A 20,453-nucleotide genomic window follows, 5' to 3' on the forward strand; every position below is an offset into this window, starting at 1 on the left:
TTTGGTGTGGGTCCGGCGCTGCCGATTGGATGGTGGTGCTGCAGTGTGAGTCAGATAAAAAACAAAAAAAACCAGGAGTAGGATCCAATGGGACTAACTGGCATGTATAGACGCGTGTAATGCAAAAGGGCTGTTTTTGGTTGCATCTCTCGCTCAAGGCCGTACCACCCTGAACACGCCCGATCTCGTCTGATCTTGGAAGCTAAGCAGGGAAGGGTTTGGTTAGTACTAGGATGGGAGACCTCCTGGGAATACCAGGTGCTGTAAGCTTTTCTCGCTTTTACTTTATACAGGGGGCGCTCCACTTCACGATTAATTGAAATCTAGCACTCCCCTTCCATTTTACTATTTTATATATATATATATATATATATATTTTATCTCTCTTTCATAAAGGCAGCTTTTAGAAACCGTTTTACTCTAAATACTTCCTGGTAATTCTAGGTGCTGTAAGCTGTTCGTGCCTTTATTCCACCAGGGCGCGATCTTCTCACAAACTTGAAGACTGTCACTCCCCATTCACGTTTTACAACTTATTGTTAATGATAAAGAGACAGCTTTTTACACACAGTTTTAAACAAAGTACTGATATTATTCCTCTTCAACTGACCGCTTTGTTTTCTATGCAAAAACCACTTCGCCACAGAAGACTCGATATTATTGGCATAGCAAGTTCTGCTCTTCTCCTTTCAAAACTTGCTAAAAGCTGTATTTAAAAGAACAGATTGGCCGGGGTAATTCACACCCTTCAATGCCAGCTTAATGTTTAGGTTAGTGGGAATCACAGAGGAATTAGGGATGGAAACTTCTTTGCTGGTGGTAGAAGCGGTCTGGTGAATTTTTAGAGAGAAGAGGCCGTCGATGTTTGAATGTAGAAAATTGTTCTGGCTGCAGCCTGCAGTATGGACTTGTTGGTGTGTGTAGCTCCCAGTGTTCTGACAGCGCGACATTTTGGGGAAGCATGTGATTCAGCAGCTACCAGTGGGCTTCGTGCGGCGGAGATTTTGTGGCTGTTAGCGGAGTTGATTACAGAGGGTCGTTAAGAGAAGCCTGCATGCGGTAGGCAAATGAGTAATGTTTGCCGGCGGGGGACGTGCGGCGATTAACCTGTGAGGTAGTGAAAAGGACTTAAAGAGAAGGAAGTGTGCGGATGCGGAAAGAATGGAATAATTGTGGTAGGCTGCCAGCTGAGTAGTTTGGTGAATGTTTGGTGTGGGTCCGGCGCTGCCGATTGGATGGTGGTGCTGCAGTGTGAGTCAGATAAAAAACAAAAAAAACCAGGAGTAGGATCCAATGGTACTAACTGGCATGTATAGACGCGTGTAATGCAAAAGGGCTGTTTTTGGTTGCATCTCTCGCTCACGGCCGTACCACCCTGAACACGCCCGATCTCGTCTGATCTTGGAAGCTAAGCAGGGTAGGGTATGGTTAGTACTTGGATGGGTGACCACCTGGGAATACCAGGTGCTGTAAGCTTTTCTCGCTTTTACTTTATACAGGGGGCGCTCCACTTCACGATTAATTTAAATCTAGCACTCCCCTTCCATTTTACTATTTTATATATATATATATATTTTATCTCTCTTTCATAAAGCCAGCTTTTAGAAACCGTTTTACTCTAAATACTTCCTGGTAATTCTAGGTGCTGTAAGCTGTTCGTGCCTTTATTCCACCAGGGCGCGATCTTCTCACAAACTTGAAGACTGTCACTCCCCATTCACGTTTTACAACTTATTGTTAATGATAAAGAGACAGCTTTTTACACACAGTTTTAAACAAAGTACTGATATTATTCCTCTTCAACTGACCGCTTTGTTTTCTATGCAAAAACCACTTCGCCACAGAAGACTCGATATTATTGGCATAGCAAGTTCTGCTCTTCTCCTTTCAAAACTTGCTAAAAGCTGTATTTAAAAGAACAGATTGGCCGGGGTAATTCACACCCTTCAATGCCACCTTAATGTTTAGGTTAGTGGGAATCACAGAGGAATTAGGGATGGAAACTTCTTTGCTGGTGGTAGAAGCGGTCTGGTGAATTTTTAGAGAGAAGAGGCCGTCGATGTTTGAATGTAGAAAATTGTTCTGGCTGCAGCCTGCAGTATGGACTTGTTGGTGTGTGTAGCTCCCAGTGTTCTGACAGCGCGACGTTTTGGGGAAGCATGTGATTCAGCAGCTACCAGTGGGCTTCGTGCGGCGGAGATTTTGTGGCTGTTAGCGGAGTTGATAACAGAGGGTCGTTAAGAGAAGCCTGCATGCAGTAGGCAAAGGAGTAATGTTTGCCGGCGGGGGACGTGCGGCGATTAACCTGTGCGGTAGTGAAAAGGAGTTAAAAAGAAGGAAGTGTGCGGATGCGGAAAGAATGGAATAATTGTGGTAGGCTGCCGGCTGAGTAGTTTGGTGAATGTTTGGTGTGGGTCCGGCGCTGCCGATTGGATGGTGGGGCTGCAGTGTGAGTCAGATAAAAAAAAAAAAAAAACCAGGAGTAGGATCCAATGGGACTAACTGGCATGTATAGACGCGTGTAATGCAAAAGGGCTGTTTTTGGTAGCATCTCTCGCTTACGGCCATACCACCCTGAACACGCCCGATCTCGTCTGATCTCGCAAGCCAAGCAGTGTAGGGTCTGGTTAGTACTTGGATGGGAGACCTCCTGGGAATACCAGGTGCTGTAAGCTTTTCTCACTTTTACTTTAAACGGGGGGCGCTCCACTTCACGATTAATTTAAATCTAGCACTCCCCTTCCATTTTACTATTTTATATATATATATATATATATATATATTTTTTTTTTTTTTTTTCTCTCATTCATAAAGGCAGCTTTTACACACCGTTTTACTCTAAATACTTCCTGGTAATTCTAGGTGCTGTAAGCTGTTCGGGCCTTTATTCCACCAGGGCGCGATCTTCTCACAAACTTGAAGACTGTCACTCCCCATTCACGTTTTACAACTTATTGTTAATGATAAAGAGACAGCTTTTTACACACAGTTTTAAACAAAGTACTGATATTATTCCTCTTCAACTGACCGCTTTGTTTTCTATGCAAAAACCACTTCGCCACAGAAGACTCGATATTATTGGCATAGCAAGTTCTGCTCTTCTCCTTTCAAAACTTGCTAAAAGCTGTATTTAAAAGAACAGATTGGCCGGGGTAATTCACACCCTTCAATGCCAGCTTAATGTTTAGGTTAGTGGGAATCACAGAGGAATTAGGGATGGAAACTTCTTTGCTGGTGGTAGAAGCGGTCTGGTGAATTTTTAGAGAGAAGAGGCCGTCGATGTTTGAATGTAGAAAATTGTTCTGGCTGCAGCCTGCAGTATGGACTTGTTGGTGTGTGTAGCTCCCAGTGTTCTGACAGCGCGACGTTTTGGGGAAGCATGTGATTCAGCAGCTACCAGTGGGCTTCGTGCGGCGGAGATTTTGTGGCTGTTAGCGGAGTTGATAACAGAGGGTCGTTAAGAGAAGCCTGCATGCAGTAGGCAAAGGAGTAATGTTTGCCGGCGGGGGACGTGCGGCGATTAACCTGTGCGGTAGTGAAAAGGAGTTAAAAAGAAGGAAGTGTGCGGATGCGGAAAGAATGGAATAATTGTGGTAGGCTGCCGGCTGAGTAGTTTGGTGAATGTTTGGTGTGGGTCCGGCGCTGCCGATTGGATGGTGGTGCTGCAGTGTGAGTCAGATAAAAAAAAAAAAAAAACCAGGAGTATGATCCAATGGGACTAACTGGCATGTATAGACACGTGTAATGCAAAAGGGCTGTTTTTGGTCACGTCTCTCGCTTATGGCCATACCACCCTGAACACGCCCGATCTCATCCGATCTCGGAAGCCAAGCAGGGTAGGGTCTGGTTAGTACTTGGATGGGAGACCTCCTGGGAATACCAGGTGCTGTAAGCTTTTCTCACTTTTACTTTAAACAGGGGGCGCTCCACTTCACGATTAATTTAAATCTATCACTCCCCTTCCATTTTACTATTTTATATATATATATATATTTTTCTCTCATTCATAAAGGCAGCTTTTACACACCGTTTTACTCTAAATACTTCCTGGTAATTCTAGGTGCTGTAAGCTGTTCGTGCCTTTATTCCACCAGGGCGCGATCTTCTCACAAACTTGAAGACTGTCACTCCCCATTCACGTTTTACAACTTATTGTTAATGATAAAGAGACAGCTTTTTACACACAGTTTTAAAGAAAGTACTGATATTATTCCTCTTCAACTGACCGCTTTGTTTTCTATGCAAAAACCACTTCGCCACAGAAGACTCGATATTATTGGCATAGCAAGTTCTGCTCTTCTCCTTTCAAAACTTGCTAAAAGCTGTATTTAAAAGAACAGATTGGCCGGGGTAATTCACACCCTTCAATGCCAGCTTAATGTTTAGGTTAGTGGGAATCACAGAGGAATTAGGGATGGAAACTTCTTTGCTGGTGGTAGAAGCGGTCTGGTGAATTTTTAGAGAGAAGAGGCCGTCGATGTTTGAATGTAGAAAATTGTTCTGGCTGCAGCCTGCAGTATGGACTTGTTGGTGTGTGTAGCTCCCAGTGTTCTGACAGCGCGACGTTTTGGGGAAGCATGTGATTCAGCAGCTACCAGTGGGCTTCGTGCAGCGGAGATTTTGTGGCTGTTAGCGGAGTTGATAACAGAGGGTCGTTAAGAGAAGCCTGCATGCAGTAGGCAAAGGAGTAATGTTTGCCGGCGGGGGACGTGCAGCGATTAACCTGTGCAGTAGTGAAAAGGAGTTAAAAAGAAGGAAGTGTGCGGATGCGGAAAGAATGGAATAATTGTGGTAGGCTGCCGGCTGAGTAGTTTGGTGAATGTTTGGTGTGGGTCCGGCGCTGCCGATTGGATGGTGGTGCTGCAGTGTGAGTCAGATAAAAAAAAAAAAAAAAACCAGGAGTAGGATCCAATGGGACTAACTGGCATGTATAGACGCGTGTAATGCAAAAGGGCTGTTTTTGGTCACGTCTCTCGCTTATGGCCGTACCACCCTGAACACGCCCGATCTCATCCGATCTCGGAAGCCAAGCAGGGTAGGGTTTGGTTAGTACTTGGATGGGAGATCTCCTGGGAATACCAGGTGCTGTAAGCTTTTCTCACTTTTACTTTATACAGGGGGCGCTCCACTTCACGATTAATTTAAATCTATCACTCCCCTTCCATTTTACTATTTTATATATATATATATATATATTTTTCTCTCATTCATAAAGGCAGCTTTTACACACCATTTTACTTTAAATACTTCCTGGTAATTCTAGGTGCTGTAAGCTGTTCGTGCCTTTATTCCACCAGGGCGCGATCTTCTCACAAACTTGAAGACTGTCACTCCCCATTCACGTTTTACAACTTATTGTTAATGATAAAGAGACAGCTTTTTACACACAGTTTTAAACAAAGTACTGATATTATTCCTCTTCAACTGACCGCTTTGTTTTCTATGCAAAAACCACTTCGCCACAGAAGACTCGATATTATTGGCATAGCAAGTTCTGCTCTTCTCCTTTCAAAACTTGCTAAAAGCTGTATTTAAAAGAACAGATTGGCCGGGGTAATTCACACCCTTCAATGCCAGCTTAATGTTTAGGTTAGTGGGAATCACAGGGGAATTAGGGATGGAAACTTCTTTGCTGGTGGTAGAAGCGGTCTGGTGAATTTTTAGAGAGAAGAGGCCGTCGATGCAAACTTTGAATGTAGAAAATAGTTCTGGCTGCAGCCTGCAGTATGGACTTGTTGGTGTGTGTAGCTCCCAGTGTTCTGACAGCGCAACGTTTTGGGGAAGCATGTGATTCAGCAGCTACCAGTGAGCTTCGTGCGGCGGAGATTTTGTGGCTGTTAGCGGAGTTGATAACAGAGGGTCGTTAAGAGAAGCCTGCATGCAGTAGGCAAAGGAGTAATGTTTTCCGGCGGGGGACGTGCGGCGATTAACCTGTGCGGTAGTGAAAAGGAGTTAAAAAGAAGGAAGTATGCGGATGTGGAAAGAATGGAATAATTGTGGTAGGCTGCCGGCTGAGTAGTTTGGTGAATGTTTGGTGTGGGTCCGGCGCTGCCGATTGGATGGTGGTGCTGCAGTGTGAGTCAGATAAAAAAAAAAAAAAAACCAGGAGTATGATCCAATGGGACTAACTGGCATGTATAGACGCGTGTAATGCAAAAGGGCTGTTTTTGGTCATGTCTCTCGCTTATGGCCATGCCACCCTGAACACGCCCGATCTCATCCGATCTCGGAAGCCAAGCAGCGTAGGATCTGGTTAGTACTTGGATGGGAGACCTCCTGGGAATACCAGGTGCTGTAAGCTTTTCTCACTTTTACTTTATACAGGGGGCGCTCCACTTCACGATTAATTTAAATCTATCACTCCCCTTCCATTTTACTATTTTATATATATATATATATATATATATATATATATATTTTTTTCTCTCATTCATAAAGGCAGCTTTTACACACCATTTTACTTTAAATACTTCCTGGTAATTCTAGGTGCTGTAAGCTGTTCGTGCCTTTATTCCACCAGGGCGCGATCTTCTCACAAACTTGAAGACTGTCACTCCCCATTCACGTTTTACAACTTATTGTTAATGATAAAGAGACAGCTTTTTACACACAGTTTTAAACAAAGTACTGATATTATTCCTCTTCAACTGACCGCTTTGTTTTCTATGCAAAAACCACTTCGCCACAGAAGACTCGATATTATTGGCATAGCAAGTTCTGCTCTTCTCCTTTCAAAACTTGCTAAAAGCTGTATTTAAAAGAACAGATTGGCCGGGGTAATTCACACCCTTCAATGCCAGCTTAATGTTTAGGTTAGTGGGAATCACAGAGGAATTAGGGATGGAAACTTCTTTGCTGGTGGTAGAAGCGGTCTGGTGAATTTTTAGAGAGAAGAGGCCGTCGATGTTTGAATGTAGAAAATAGTTCTGGCTGCAGCCTGCAGTATGGACTTGTTGGTGTGTGTAGCTCCCAGTGTTCTGACAGCGCGACGTTTTGGGGAAGCATGTGATTCAGCAGCTACCAGTGGGCTTCGTGCGGCGGAGATTTTGTGGCTGTTAGCGGAGTTGATAACAGAGGGTCGTTAAGAGAAGCCTGCATGCAGCAGGCAAAGGAGTAATGTTTGCCGGCGGGGGACGTGCGGCGATTAACCTGTGCGGTAGTGAAAAGGAGTTAAAAAGAAGGAAGTGTGCGGATGCGGAAAGAATGGAATAATTGTGGTAGGCTGCCGGCTGAGTAGTTTGGTGAATGTTTGGTGTGGGTCCGGCGCTGCCGATTGGATGGTGGTGCTGCAGTGTGAGTCAGATAAAAAAAATAAAAAAAACAGGAGTATGATCCAATGGGACTAACTGGCATGTATAGACGCGTGTAATGCAAAAGGGCTGTTTTTGGTAGCGTCTCTCGCTTATGGCCATACCACCCTGAACACGCCCGATCTCATCTGATCTCGGAAGCCAAGCAGGGTAGGGTCTGGTTAGTACTTGGATGGGAGACCTCCTGGGAATACCAGGTGCTGTAAGCTTTTCTCACTTTTACTTTATACAGGGGGCGCTCCACTTCACGATTAATTTAAATCTATCACTCCCCTTCCATTTTACTATTTTATATATATTTATATTTTTCTCTCATTCATAAAGGCAGCTTTTACACACCATTTTACTTTAAATACTTCCTGGTAATTCTAGGTGCTGTAAGCTGTTCGTGCCTTTATTTCTCCAGGGCGCGATCTTCTCACAAACTTGAAGACTGTCACTCCCCATTCACGTTTTACAACTTATTGTTAATGATAAAGAGACAGCTTTTTACTCACAGTTTTAAACAAAGTACTGATATTATTCCTCTTCAACTGACCGCTTTGTTTTCTATGCAAAAACCACTTCGCCACAGAAGACTCGATATTATTGGCATAGCAAGTTCTGCTCTTCTCCTTTCAAAACTTGCTAAAAGCTGTATTTAAAAGAACAGATTGGCCGGGGTAATTCACACCCTTCAATGCCAGCTTAATGTTTAGGTTAGTGGGAATCACAGAGGAATTAGGGATGGAAACTTCTTTGCTGGTGGTAGAAGCGGTCTCGTGAATTTTTAGAGAGAAGAGGCCGTCGATGTTTGAATGTAGAAAATAGTTCTGGCTGCAGCCTGCAGTATGGACTTGTTGGTGTGTGTAGCTCCCAGTGTTCTGACAGCGCGACGTTTTGGGGAAGCATGTGATTCAGCAGCTACCAGTGGGCTTCGTGCGGCGGAGATTTTGTGGCTGTTAGCGGAGTTGATAACAGAGGGTCGTTAAGAGAAGCCTGCATGCAGTAGGCAAAGGAGTAATGTTTGCCGGCGGGGGACGTGCGGCGATTAACCTGTGCGGTAGTGAAAAGGAGTTAAAAAGAAGGAAGTGTGCGGATGCGGAAAGAATGGAATAATTGTGGTAGGCTGCCGGCTGAGTAGTTTGGTGAATGTTTGGTGTGGGTCCGGCGCTGCCGATTGGATGGTGGTGCTGCAGTGTGAGTCAGATAAAAAAAAAAAAAACCAGGAGTAGGATCCAATGGGACTGACTGGCATGTATAGACGCGTGTAATGCAAAAGGGCTGTTTTTGGTCGCATCTCTCGCTTATGGCCATACCACCCTGAACACGCCCGATCTCATCTGATCTTGGAAGCCAAGCAGGGTAGGGTCTGGTTAGTACTTGGATGGGAGACCTACTGGAAATACCAGGTGCTGTAAGCTTTTCTCACTTTTACTTTATACAGGGGGCGCTCCACTTCACGATTAATTTAAATCTATCACTCCCCTTCCATTTTACTATTTTATATATATATATATATTTCTCTCATTCATAAAGGCAGCTTTTACACACCGTTTTACTCCAAATTCTTCCTGGTAATTCTAGGTGCTGTAAGCTGTTCGTGCCTTTATTCCAGCAGGGCGCGATCTTCTCACAAACTTGAAGACTGTTTCTCCCCATTCACGTTTTACAACTTATTGTTAATGATAAAGAGACAGCTTTTTACACACAGTTTTAAACAAAGTACTGATATTATTCCTCTTCAACTGACCGCTTTGTTTTCTATGCAAAAACCACTTCGCCACAGAAGACTCGATATTATTGGCATAGCAAGTTCTGCTCTTCTCCTTTCAAAACTTGCTAAAAGCTGTATTTAAAAGAACAGATTGGCCGGGGTAATTCACACCCTTCAATACCAGCTTAATGTTTAGGTTAGTGGGAATCACAGAGGAATTAGGGATGGAAACTTCTTTGCTGGTGGTAGAAGCGGTCTGGTGAATTTTTAGAGAGAAGAGGCCGTCGATGTTTGAATGTAGAAAATAGTTCTGGCTGCAGCCTGCAGTATGGACTTGTTGGTGTGTGTAGCTCCCAGTGATCTGACAGCGCGACGTTTTGGGGAAGCATGTGATTCAGCAGCTACCAGTGGGCTTCGTGCGGCGGAGATTTTGTGGCTGTTAGCGGAGTTGATAACAGAGGGTCGTTAAGAGAAGCCTGCATGCAGTAGGCAAAGGAGTAATGTTTGCCGGCGGGGGACGTGCGGCGATTATCCTGTGCGGTAGTGAAAAGGAGTTAAAAAGAAGGAAGTGTGCGGATGCGGAAAGAATGGAATAATTGTGGTAGGCTGCCGGCTGAGTAGTTTGGTGAATGTTTGGTGTGGGTCCGGCGCTGCCGATTGGATGGTGGTGCTGCAGTGTGAGTCAGATAAAAAAAAAAAAAAAAACAGGAGTATGATCCAATGGGACTAACTGGCATGTATAGACGCGTGTAATGCAAAAGGGCTGTTTTTGGTCACGTCTCTCGCTTATGGCCATACCACCCTGAACACGCCCGATCTCATCCGATCTCGGAAGCCAAGCAGGGTAGGGTCTGGTTAGTACTTGGATGGGAGACCTCCTGGGAATTCCAGGTGCTGTAAGCTTTTCTCACTTTTACTTTATACAGGGGGCGCTCCACTTCACAATTAATTTAAATCTATCACTCCCCTTCCATTTTACTATTTTATATATATATATATTTTTCTCTCATTCATAAAGGCAGCTTTTAGAAACCATTTTACTCTAAATAATTCCTGGTAATTCTAGGTGCTGTAAGCTGTTCGTGCCTTTATTCCACCAGGGCGCGATCTTCTCACAAACTTGAAGACTGTCACTCCCCATTCACGTTTTACAACTTATTGTTAATGATAAAGAGACAGCTTTTTACACACAGTTTTAAAGAAAGTACTGATATTATTCCTCTTCAACTGACCGCTTTGTTTTCTATGCAAAAACCACTTCGCCACAGAAGACTCGATATTATTGGCATAGCAAGTTCTGCTCTTCTCCTTTCAAAACTTGCTAAAAGCTGTATTTAAAAGAACAGATTGGCCGGGGTAATTCACACCCTTCAATGCCAGCTTAATGTTTAGGTTAGTGGGAATCACAGAGGAATTAGGGATGGAAACTTCTTTGCTGGTGGTAGAAGCGGTCTGGTGAATTTTTAGAGAGAAGAGGCCGTCGATGTTTGAATGTAGAAAATTGTTCTGGCTGCAGCCTGCAGTATGGACTTGTTGGTGTGTGTAGCTCCCAGTGTTCTGACAGCGCGACGTTTTGGGGAAGCATGTGATTCAGCAGCTACCAGTGGGCTTCGTGCGGCGGAGATTTTGTGGCTGTTAGCGGAGTTGATAACAGAGGGTCGTTAAGAGAAGCCTACATGCAGTAGGCAAAGGAGTAATGTTTGCCGGCGGGGGACGTGCGGCGATTAACCTGTGCGGTAGTGAAAAGGAGTTAACAAGAAGGAAGTGTGCGGATGCGGAAAGAATGGAATAATTGTGGTAGGCTGCCGGCTGAGTAGTTTGGTGAATGTTTGGTGTGGGTCCGGCGCTGCCGATTGGATGGTGGGGCTGCAGTGTGAGTCAGATAAAAAAAAAAAAAAACAGGAGTAGGATCCAATGGGACTAACTGGCATGTATAGACGCGTGTAATGCAAAAGGGCTGTTTTTGGTACCATCTCTCGCTTACGGCCATACCACCCTGAACACGCCCGATCTCGTCTGATCTCGGAAGCCAAGCAGTGTAGGGTCTGGTTAGTACTTGGATGGGAGACCACCTGGGAATACCAGGTGCTGTAAGCTTCTCTCACTTTTACTTTATACAGGGGGCGCTCCACTTCACGATTAATTTAAATCTATCACTCCCCTTCCATTTTACTATTTTATATATATATATTTTTTTTTCTCTCATTCATAAAGGCAGCTTTTAGAAACCGTTTTACTCTAAATACTTCCTGGTAATTCTAGGTGCTGTAAGCTGTTCGTGCCTTTATTCCACCAGGACGCGATCTTCTCACCAACTTGAAGACTGTCACTCCCCATTCACGTTTTACAACTTATTGTTAATGATAAAGAGACAGCTTTTTACACACAGTTTTAAAGAAAGTACTGATATTATTCCTCTTCAACTGACCGCTTTGTTTTCTATGCAAAAACCACTTCGCCACAGAAGACTCGATATTATTGGCATAGCAAGTTCTGCTCTTCTCCTTTCAAAACTTGCTAAAAGCTGTATTTAAAAGAACAGATTGGCCGGGGTAATTCACACCCTTCAATGCCAGCTTAATGTTTAGGTTAGTGGGAATCACAGAGGAATTAGGGATGGAAACTTCTTTGCTGGTGGTAGAAGCGGTCTGGTGAATTTTTAGAGAGAAGAGGCCGTCGATGTTTGAATGTAGAAAATTGTTCTGGCTGCAGCCTGCAGTATGGACTTGTTGGTGTGTGTAGCTCCCAGTGTTCTGACAGCGCGACGTTTTGGGGAAGTATGTGATTCAGCAGCTACCAGTGGGCTTCGTGCGGCGGAGATTTTGTGGCTGTTAGCGGAGTTGATAACAGAGGGTCGTTAAGAGAAGCCTACATGCAGTAGGCAAAGGAGTAATGTTTGCCGGCGGGGGACGTGCGGCGATTAACCTGTGCGGTAGTGAAAAGGAGTTAACAAGAAGGAAGTGTGCGGATGCGGAAAGAATGGAATAATTGTGGTAGGCTGCCGGCTGAGTAGTTTGGTGAATGTTTGGTGTGGGTCCGGCGCTGCCGATTGGATGGTGGGGCTGCAGTGTGAGTCAGATAAAAAAAAAAAAAACCAGGAGTAGGATCCAATGGGACTAACTGGCATGTATAGACGCGTGTAATGCAAAAGGGCTGTTTTTGGTACCATCTCTTGCTTACGGCCATACCACCCTGAACACGCCCGATCTCGTCTGATCTCGGAAGCCAAGCAGGGTAGGGTCTGGTTAGTACTTGGATGGGAGACCACCTGGGAATACCAGGTGCTGTAAGCTTTTCTCACTTTTACTTTATACAGGGGGCGCTCCACTTCACGATTAATTTAAATCTATCACTCCCCTTCCATTTTACTATTTTATATATATATATATTTTTTTCTCTCATTCATAAAGGCAGCTTTTAGAAACCGTTTTACTCTAAATACTTCCTGGTAATTCTAGGTGCTGTAAGCTGTTCGTGCCTTTATTCCACCAGGACGCGATCTTCTCACCAACTTGAAGACTGTCACTCCCCATTCACGTTTTACAACTTATTGTTAATGATAAAGAGACAGCTTTTTACACACAGTTTTAAACAAAGTACTGATATTATTCCTCTTCAACTGACCGCTTTGTTTTCTATGCAAAAACCACTTCGCCACAGAAGACTCGATATTATTGGCATAGCAAGTTCTGCTCTTCTCCTTTCAAAACTTGCTAAAAGCTGTATTTAAAAGAACAGATTGGCCGGGGTAATTCACACCCTTCAATGCCAGCTTAATATTTAGGTTAGTGGGAATCACAGAGGAATTAGGGATGGAAACTTCTTTGCTGGTGGTAGAAGCGGTCTGGTGAATTTTTAGAGAGAAGAGGCCGTCGATGTTTGAATGTAGAAAATTGTTCTGGCTGCAGCCTGCAGTATGGACTTGTTGGTGTGTGTAGCTCCCAGTGTTCTGACAGTGTGACGTTTTGGGGAAGCATGTGATTCAGCAGCTACCAGTGGGCTTCGTGCGGCGGAGATTTTGTGGCTGTTAGCGGAGTTGATAACAGAGGGTCGTTAAGAGAAGCCTACATGCAGTAGGCAAAGGAGTAATGTTTGCCGGCGGGGGACGTGCGGCGATTAACCTGTGCGGTAGTGAAAAGGAGTTAAAAAGAAGGAAGTGTGCGGATGCGGAAAGAATGGAATAATTGTGGTAGGCTGCCGGCTGAGTAGTTTGGTGAATGTTTGGTGTGGGTCCGGCGCTGCCGATTGGATGTTGGGGCTGCAGTGTGAGTCAGATAAAAAAAAAAAAAAAAACAGGAGTAGGATCCAATGGGACTAACTGGCATGTATAGACGCGTGTAATGCAAAAGGGCTGTTTTTGGTAGCATCTCTCGCTTATGGCCATACCACCCTGAACACGCCCGATCTCATCTGATCTTGGAAGCTAAGCAGGGTAGGGTCTGGTTAGTACTTGGATGGGAGACCACCTGGGAATACCAGGTGCTGTAAGCTTTTCTCACTTTTACTTTATACAGGGGGTGCTCCACTTCACGATTAATTTAAATCTATCACTCCCCTTCCATTTTACTATTTTATATATATATATTTTTTTTTTCTCTCATTCATAAAGGCAGCTTTTAGAAACCGTTTTACTCTAAATACTTCCTGGTAATTCTAGGTGCTGTAAGCTGTTCGTGCCTTTATTCCACCAGGGCGCGATCTTCTCACCAACTTGAAGACTGTCACTCCCCATTCACGTTTTACAACTTATTGTTAATGATAAAGAGACAGCTTTTTACACACAGTTTTAAACAAAGTACTGATATTATTCCTCTTCAACTCACCGCTTTGTTTTCTATGCAAAAACCACTTCGCCACAGAAGACTCGATATTATTGGCATAGCAAGTTCTGCTCTTCTCCTTTCAAAACTTGCTAAAAGCTGTATTTAAAAGAACAGATTGGCCGGGGTAATTCACACCCTTCAATGCCAGCTTAATATTTAGGTTAGTGGGAATCACAGAGGAATTAGGGATGGAAACTTCTTTGCTGGTGGTAGAAGCGGTCTGGTGAATTTTTAGAGAGAAGAGGCCGTCGATGTTTGAATGTAGAAAATTGTTCTGGCTGCAGCCTGCAGTATGGACTTGTTGGTGTGTGTAGCTCCCAGTGTTCTGACAGCGCGACGTTTTGGGGAAGCATGTGATTCAGCAGCTACCAGTGGGCTTCGTGCGGCGGAGATTTTGTGGCTGTTAGCGGAGTTGATAACAGAGGGTCGTTAAGAGAAGCCTACATGCAGTAGGCAAAGGAGTAATGTTTGCCGGCGGGGGACGTGCGGCGATTAACCTGTGCGGTAGTGAAAAGGACTTAAAGAGAAGGAAGTGTGCGGATGCGGAAAGAATGGAATAATTGTGGTAGGCTGCCGGCTGAGTAGTTTGGTGAATGTTTGGTGTGGGTCCGGCGCTGCCGATTGGATGGTGGGGCTGCAGTGTGAGTCAGATAAAAAAAAAAAACCAGGAGTAGGATCCAATGGGACTAACTGGCATGTATAGACGCGTGTAATGCAAAAGGGCTGTTTTTGGCAGCATCTCTTGCTTAAGGCCATACCACCCTGAACACGCCTGATCTCGTCTGATCTCGGAAGCTAAGTGGGGTAGGGTCTGGTTAGTACTTGGATGGGAGACTGCCTGTGAATACCACGTGCTGTAAGCTGTTCTCACTTTTACTTTATACAGGGGGCGCTCCACTTCACGATTAATTTAAATCTATCACTCCCCTTCCATTTTACTATTTTATATATATATATTTTTTCTCTCATTCATAAAGGCAGCCTTTACACACCGTTTTACTCTAAATACTGCCTGGTAATTCTAGGTGCTGTAAGCTGTTCGTGCCTTTATTCCACCAGGGCGCGATCTTCTGACAAACTTGAAGACTGTCACTCCACATTCACGTTTTACAACTTATTGTTAATGATAAAGAGACAGCTTTTTACACACAGTTTTAAACAAAGTACTGATATTATTCCTCTTCAACTGACCGCTTTGTTTTCTATGCAAAAACCACTTCGCCACAGAAGACTCGATATTATTGGCATAGCAAGTTCTGCTCTTCTCCTTTCAAAACTTGCTAAAAGCTGTATTTAAAAGAACAGATTGGCCGGGGTAATTCACACCCTTCAATGCCAGCTTAATGTTTAGGTTAGTGGGAATCACAGAGGAATTAGGGATGGAAACTTCTTTGCTGGTGGTAGAAGCGGTCTGGTGAATTTTTAGAGAGAAGAGGCCGTCGATGTTTGAATGTAGAAAATAGTTCTGGCTGCAGCCTGCAGTATGGACTTGTTGGTGTGTGTAGCTCCCAGTGTTCTGACAGCGCGACATTTTGGGGAAGCATGTGATTCAACAGCTACCAGTGGGCTTCGTGCGGCAGAGATTTTGTGGCTGTTAGCGGAGTTGATAACAGAGGGTTGTTAAGAGAAGCCTGCAAGAGGTAGGCAAAGGAGTAATGTTTGCCGGTGGGGGACGTGCAGCGATTAACCTGTGCGGTAGTGAAAAGGAGTTAAAGAGAAGGAAGTGTGCGGATGCGGAAAGAATGGAATAATTGTGGTAGGCTGCCGGATGAGTAGTTTGGTGAATGTTTGGTGTGGGTCCGGCACTGCCGATTGGATGGTGGTGCTGCAGTGTGAGTCAGATAAAAAAAAAAAAAACAGGAGTAGGATCCAATGGGACTAACTGGTATGTATAGACGCGTGTAATGCAAAAGGGCTATTTTTGGTAGCGTCTCTCGCTTACGGCCATACCACCCTGAACGCACCCGATCTCGTCTGATCTCGGAAGCTAAGCAGGGTAGGGTCTGGTTAGTACTTGAATGGGAGACCACCTGGGAATACCAGGTGCTGTAAGCTTTTCTCACTTTTACTTTATACAGGGGGCGCTCCACTTCACGATTAATTTAAATCTATCACTCCCCTTCCATTTTACTATATTATATATTTCTTTTTTCTCTCATTCATAAAGGCAGCTTTTAGAAACCGTTTTACTCTAAATACTGCCTGGTAATTCTAGGTGCTGTAAGCTGTTCGTGCCTTTATTCCACCAGGACGCGATCTTCTCACAAACTTGAAGACTGTCACTCCCCATTCACGTTTTACAACTTATTGTTAATGATAAAGAGACAGCTTTTTACACACAGTTTTAAACAAAGTACTGATATTATTCCTCTTCAACTGACCGCTTTGTTTTCTATGCAAAAACCACTTCGCCACAGAAGACTCGATATTATTGGCATAGCAAGTTCTGCTCTTCTCCTTTCAAAACTTGCTAAAAGCTGTATTTAAAAGAACAGATTGGCCGGGGTAATTCACACCCTTCAATGCCAGCTTAATGTTTAGGTTAGTGGGAATCACAGAGGAATTAGGGATGGAAACTTCTTTGCTGGTGGTAGAAGCGGTCTGGTGAATTTTTAGAGAGAAGAGGCCGTCGATGTTTGAATGTAGAAAATAGTTCTGGCTGCAGCCTGCAGTATGGACTTGTTGGTGTGTGTAGCTCCCAGTGTTCTGACAGCGCGACGTTTTGGGGAAGCATGTGATTCAGCAGCTACCAGTGGGCTTCGTGCGGCGGAGATTTTGTGGCTGTTAGCGGAGTTGATAACAGAGGGTCGTTAAGAGAAGCCTACATGCAGTAGGCAAAGGAGTAATGTTTGCTGGCGGGGGACGTGCGGCGATTAACCTGTGCGGTAGTGAAAAGGAGTTAAAAAGAAGGAAGTGTGCGGATGCGGAAAGAATGGAATAATTGTGGTAGGCATAATTCACACCCTTCAATGCCAGCTTAATGTTTAGGTTAGTGGGAATCACAGAGGAATTAGGGATGGAAACTTCTTTGCTGGTGGTAGAAGCGGTCTGGTGAATTTTTAGAGAGAAGAGGCCGTCGATGTTTGAATGTAGAAAATTGTTCTGGCTGCAGCCTGCAGTATGGACTTGTTGGTGTGTGTAGCTCCCAGTGTTCTGACAGCGCGACGTTTTGGGGAAGCATGTGATTCAGCAGCTACCAGTGGGCTTCGTGCGGCGGAGATTTTGTGGCTGTTAGCGGAGTTGATAACAGAGGGTCGTTAAGAGAAGCCTACATGCAGTAGGCAAAGGAGTAATGTTTGCCGGCGGGGGACGTGCGGCGATTAACCTGTGCGGTAGTGAAAAGGAGTTAAAAAGAAGGAAGTGTGCGGATGCGGAAAGAATGGAATAATTGTGGTAGGCTGCCGGCTGAGTAGTTTGGTGAATGTTTGGTGTGGGTCCGGCGCTGCCGATTGGATGGTGGGGCTGCAGTGTGAGTCAGATAAAAAAAAAAAACCAGGAGTAGGATCCAATGGGACTAACTGGCATGTATAGACGCGTGTAATGCAAAAGAGCTGTTTTTGGTAGCATCTCTCGCTTACGGCCATACCACCCTGAACACGCCCGATCTCGTCTGATCTCGGAAGCTAAACAGCGTAGGGTTTGGTTAGTACTTGGATGGGAGACCACCTGGGAATACCAGGTGCTGTAAGCTTTTCTCACTTTTACTTTATACAGGGGGCGCTCCACTTCACGATTAATTTAAATCTATCACTCCCCTTCCATTTGACTATTTTATATATATATATATTTTTTTCTCTCATTCATAAAGGCAGCTTTTAGAAACCGTTTTACTCTAAATACTTCCTGGTAATTCTAGGTGCTGTAAGCTGTTCGTGCCTTTATTCCACCAGGGCGCGATCTTCTCACAAACTTGAAGACTGTCACTCCCCATTCACGTTTTACAACTTATTGTTAATGATAAAGAGACAGCTTTTTACACACAGTTTTAAACAAAGTACTGATATTATTCCTCTTCAACTGACCGCTTTGTTTTCTATGCAAAAACCACTTCGCCACAGAAGACTCGATATTATTGGCATAGCAAGTTCTGCTCTTCTCCTTTCAAAACTTGCTAAAAGCTGTATTTAAAAGAACAGATTGGCCGGGGTAATTCACACCCTTCAATGCCAGCTTAATGTTTAGGTTAGTGGGAATCACAGAGGAATTAGGGATGGAAACTTCTTTGCTGGTGGTAGAAGCGGTCTGGTGAATTTTTAGAGAGAAGAGGCCGTCGATGTTTGAATGTAGAAAATAGTTCTGGCTGCAGCCTGCAGTATGGACTTGTTGGTGTGTGTAGCTCCCAGTGTTCTGACAGCGCGACGTTTTGGGGAAGCATGTGTAGGAATTATTAGCTCAGGTAAATTTTAATATCTCCACCAATATGTTTTGAAATTAATTAACTTTTAATTAATTATTATTTAATGCTGATTATTAACCAATTGTTATGCCGAATGGTCGGCTCCTCCAAACTCAATTGTGAATCCCCGATATCTGTTAATGTGAGACTTAAATGGGATTCATTAATAACCAGTATCGCTTAATAAGCTGGGTTAGTGGGCTCGTCCAGCGAGCTGCGTCACCAGGTAATGTAAACGATCGGTAGCGAAGCTCCCCTCACGGCCGATGAGAGAGAGTCTCGCGATATTTCAGGCGAGTTTAGAGGTTTCAGAGCGTAGTAGCCAGATCGCACAGAGGCAGGGACTATTGTGAGCACTCAATGACGGAGGCTGAAGTTGTGTAAAAAGACATGCATTTATTCCTACAACTAACATAAGACAGACATTACACCTAACAAACAATAAACATGAAATAACGGAATAGACACAAACGATGTAATCATGAAAATGCAATGACCAGATTTAAAATGATTAACCTGAAAAGGGAAAACTGTTCTGCAAAGCAAGCAGTTTGTAGGAATATAAACCTAAAGGAATATAGCAGATGAATAGGACAGTTTAGGTTGTTAGAAAGGAAAGGAAGTTGGTTTACTTGGATGCAGGAAAGAGGGAGGTCTTTGCAGTTGGTTGCAGTGGCTGATGAGCTGATGGGTGATGGCTCTCAGGGAGGCGCGGTGTTTGCAGCGGTTGTTGGAGTGGAGTCCCTCCGGTTCTTTCTTCTGGTGAAGCTTGGGCTGAGTTGCAGTTCTTTGGGTCTTCACCGACGGGCTTTAAGAACGCTGCTTGTTTCTCCGTGTTCTTCTCTTTTTCTCCGCCTTTCTCCTCTTTGTTCTGAGGTGCCAGGTTTTATAGCATAAGGTTCGTGATTAGGAGTGACCAGGAATTCGAGTCCTGGACCAATGGCTGACCATCCATTTGGCGGGCTTTCGGAAGGGGGTCGGTATCAGTCCTTTTGGGATTTATGACCAGACTGACTTCTCTGGTAATTGTGATTTTCATTAGGCTGGTGTAACTTTTGATATGTCCACTTTTGTGGTAACCATTGACCAGATTTGGAAACTGGAGTGATTTTCCTTCGGTTTGATACCAAACATGCCGTACCAGCCTAGCGGTTCACACCAAATACCATCTGTGATGATTAATTAATGATTACTTATATTATGCTATTATGTTATGTTCTATTACTCACACCAGTATATGGTACAGGTGGTTTAGGTTGTACCTCAACAGATATTACCCTTTATACAGACATTATATGACATATTCTCATGTCATAAGCACATCTTACCCTTAGATAGGCATGGTAGAATACAAAGATCAGATAAGGGTTGCCGAGGAATGTGGCAAAGAAAAGGGGGGGGGAGAAGGTTTGTCAAACAAAGAAAAAGAATCTCCAAAAGTTAAGACACATTCGAACATAACCTGTACATATTTGTATATTAAGACTAGTAGTCAAGAGTAAATACATATACAGATATACAAAAGCCAAACTTAAAAGAAACTTTCTGTGGGGTGCTGGGTGAGTGGTATGTAAGGCAGGACGTCGGGGGATGGGGTTGTGTGCCAAGTCGAGGGGCCCCTGTCCCTGGGGATCCACTCTGCTCTCTGTAGGTTGTTAAAGCTTTGGGCAATAAAAGTTGGAGTGCTGGCCTCCCTGGTTATCTATGTGTGTGGGGTCACAAACCCCCCTTTGGGGCCTAGGTCGATGTGTGCCTTCTCGTACCAGGGTAGGCCTTGTCTCAGGCCACCTGGAATTTAAGCTTTGTGATATGTGCATGTGTGATCCTACACATGTGATTCAGCAGCTACCAGTGGGCTTCGTGCGGCGGAGATTTTGTGGCTGTTAGCGGAGTTGATAACAGAGGGTCGTTAAGAGAAGCCTACATGCAGTAGGCAAAGGAGTAATGTTTGCTGGCGGGGGACGTGCGGCGATTAACCTGTGCGGTAGTGAAAAGGAGTTAAAAAGAAGGAAGTGTGCGGATGCGGAAAGAATGGAATAATTGTGGTAGGCTGCCGGCTGAGTAGTTTGGTGAATGTTTGGTGTGGGTCCGGCGCTGCCGATTGGATGGTGGGGCTGCAGTGTGAGTCAGATAAAAAAAAAAAAAACAGGAGTAGGATCCAATGGGACTAACTGGCATGTATAGACGCGTGTAATGCAAAAGGGCTGTTTTTGGTAGCATCTCTCGCT

The 20,453-nt window shown here is 44.3% G+C and overlaps 1 protein-coding gene, 14 non-coding genes and 2 pseudogenes across 15 annotated transcripts in view; all 17 read left to right on the forward strand.

Moving 5' to 3' along the window:
• Positions 1-20,453, forward strand: part of LOC125712214 (uncharacterized) — a 433,528-nt gene that overhangs the window by 130,621 nt on the left and 282,454 nt on the right. The gene's annotated exons all lie outside the window — the stretch shown is intronic.
• LOC125731493 (5S ribosomal RNA) lies at positions 152-270 on the forward strand (annotated as a pseudogene).
• LOC125730670 (5S ribosomal RNA) lies at positions 1,358-1,476 on the forward strand. The gene has a single exon (XR_007390972.1). It is a non-coding gene; the product is annotated as a 5S ribosomal RNA (ribosomal RNA).
• On the forward strand, positions 2,557-2,675 carry LOC125736835 (5S ribosomal RNA). The gene has a single exon (XR_007396103.1). It is a non-coding gene; the product is annotated as a 5S ribosomal RNA (ribosomal RNA).
• Positions 3,777-3,895, forward strand: LOC125732584 (5S ribosomal RNA). The gene has a single exon (XR_007391960.1). It is a non-coding gene; the product is annotated as a 5S ribosomal RNA (ribosomal RNA).
• On the forward strand, positions 4,976-5,094 carry LOC125736214 (5S ribosomal RNA). The gene has a single exon (XR_007395498.1). It is a non-coding gene; the product is annotated as a 5S ribosomal RNA (ribosomal RNA).
• LOC125736589 (5S ribosomal RNA) lies at positions 6,183-6,301 on the forward strand. The gene has a single exon (XR_007395865.1). It is a non-coding gene; the product is annotated as a 5S ribosomal RNA (ribosomal RNA).
• LOC125733023 (5S ribosomal RNA) lies at positions 7,401-7,519 on the forward strand. The gene has a single exon (XR_007392381.1). It is a non-coding gene; the product is annotated as a 5S ribosomal RNA (ribosomal RNA).
• LOC125737039 (5S ribosomal RNA) lies at positions 8,595-8,713 on the forward strand. The gene has a single exon (XR_007396306.1). It is a non-coding gene; the product is annotated as a 5S ribosomal RNA (ribosomal RNA).
• Positions 9,791-9,909, forward strand: LOC125732822 (5S ribosomal RNA). The gene has a single exon (XR_007392188.1). It is a non-coding gene; the product is annotated as a 5S ribosomal RNA (ribosomal RNA).
• Positions 10,985-11,103, forward strand: LOC125734952 (5S ribosomal RNA). The gene has a single exon (XR_007394253.1). It is a non-coding gene; the product is annotated as a 5S ribosomal RNA (ribosomal RNA).
• LOC125732970 (5S ribosomal RNA) lies at positions 12,181-12,299 on the forward strand. Its single transcript, XR_007392330.1, has one exon. It is a non-coding gene; the product is annotated as a 5S ribosomal RNA (ribosomal RNA).
• Positions 13,379-13,497, forward strand: LOC125733574 (5S ribosomal RNA). The gene has a single exon (XR_007392914.1). It is a non-coding gene; the product is annotated as a 5S ribosomal RNA (ribosomal RNA).
• Positions 14,574-14,692, forward strand: LOC125731902 (5S ribosomal RNA; annotated as a pseudogene).
• Positions 15,766-15,884, forward strand: LOC125734009 (5S ribosomal RNA). Its single transcript, XR_007393338.1, has one exon. It is a non-coding gene; the product is annotated as a 5S ribosomal RNA (ribosomal RNA).
• LOC125735736 (5S ribosomal RNA) lies at positions 17,402-17,520 on the forward strand. The gene has a single exon (XR_007395027.1). It is a non-coding gene; the product is annotated as a 5S ribosomal RNA (ribosomal RNA).
• The window catches only part of LOC125735655 (5S ribosomal RNA), a 119-nt gene continuing 116 nt past the window's right edge, over positions 20,451-20,453 (forward strand). Inside the window, exon 1 of the ribosomal RNA XR_007394948.1 lies at positions 20,451-20,453. This exon is cut by the window's right edge and continues 116 nt beyond it. This is a non-coding gene — a ribosomal RNA (5S ribosomal RNA).

This window comes from Brienomyrus brachyistius, chromosome 2 (assembly GCF_023856365.1).
Source record: "Brienomyrus brachyistius isolate T26 chromosome 2, BBRACH_0.4, whole genome shotgun sequence".
In the NCBI taxonomy this organism is placed as follows: Eukaryota; Metazoa; Chordata; class Actinopteri; order Osteoglossiformes; family Mormyridae; genus Brienomyrus; species Brienomyrus brachyistius.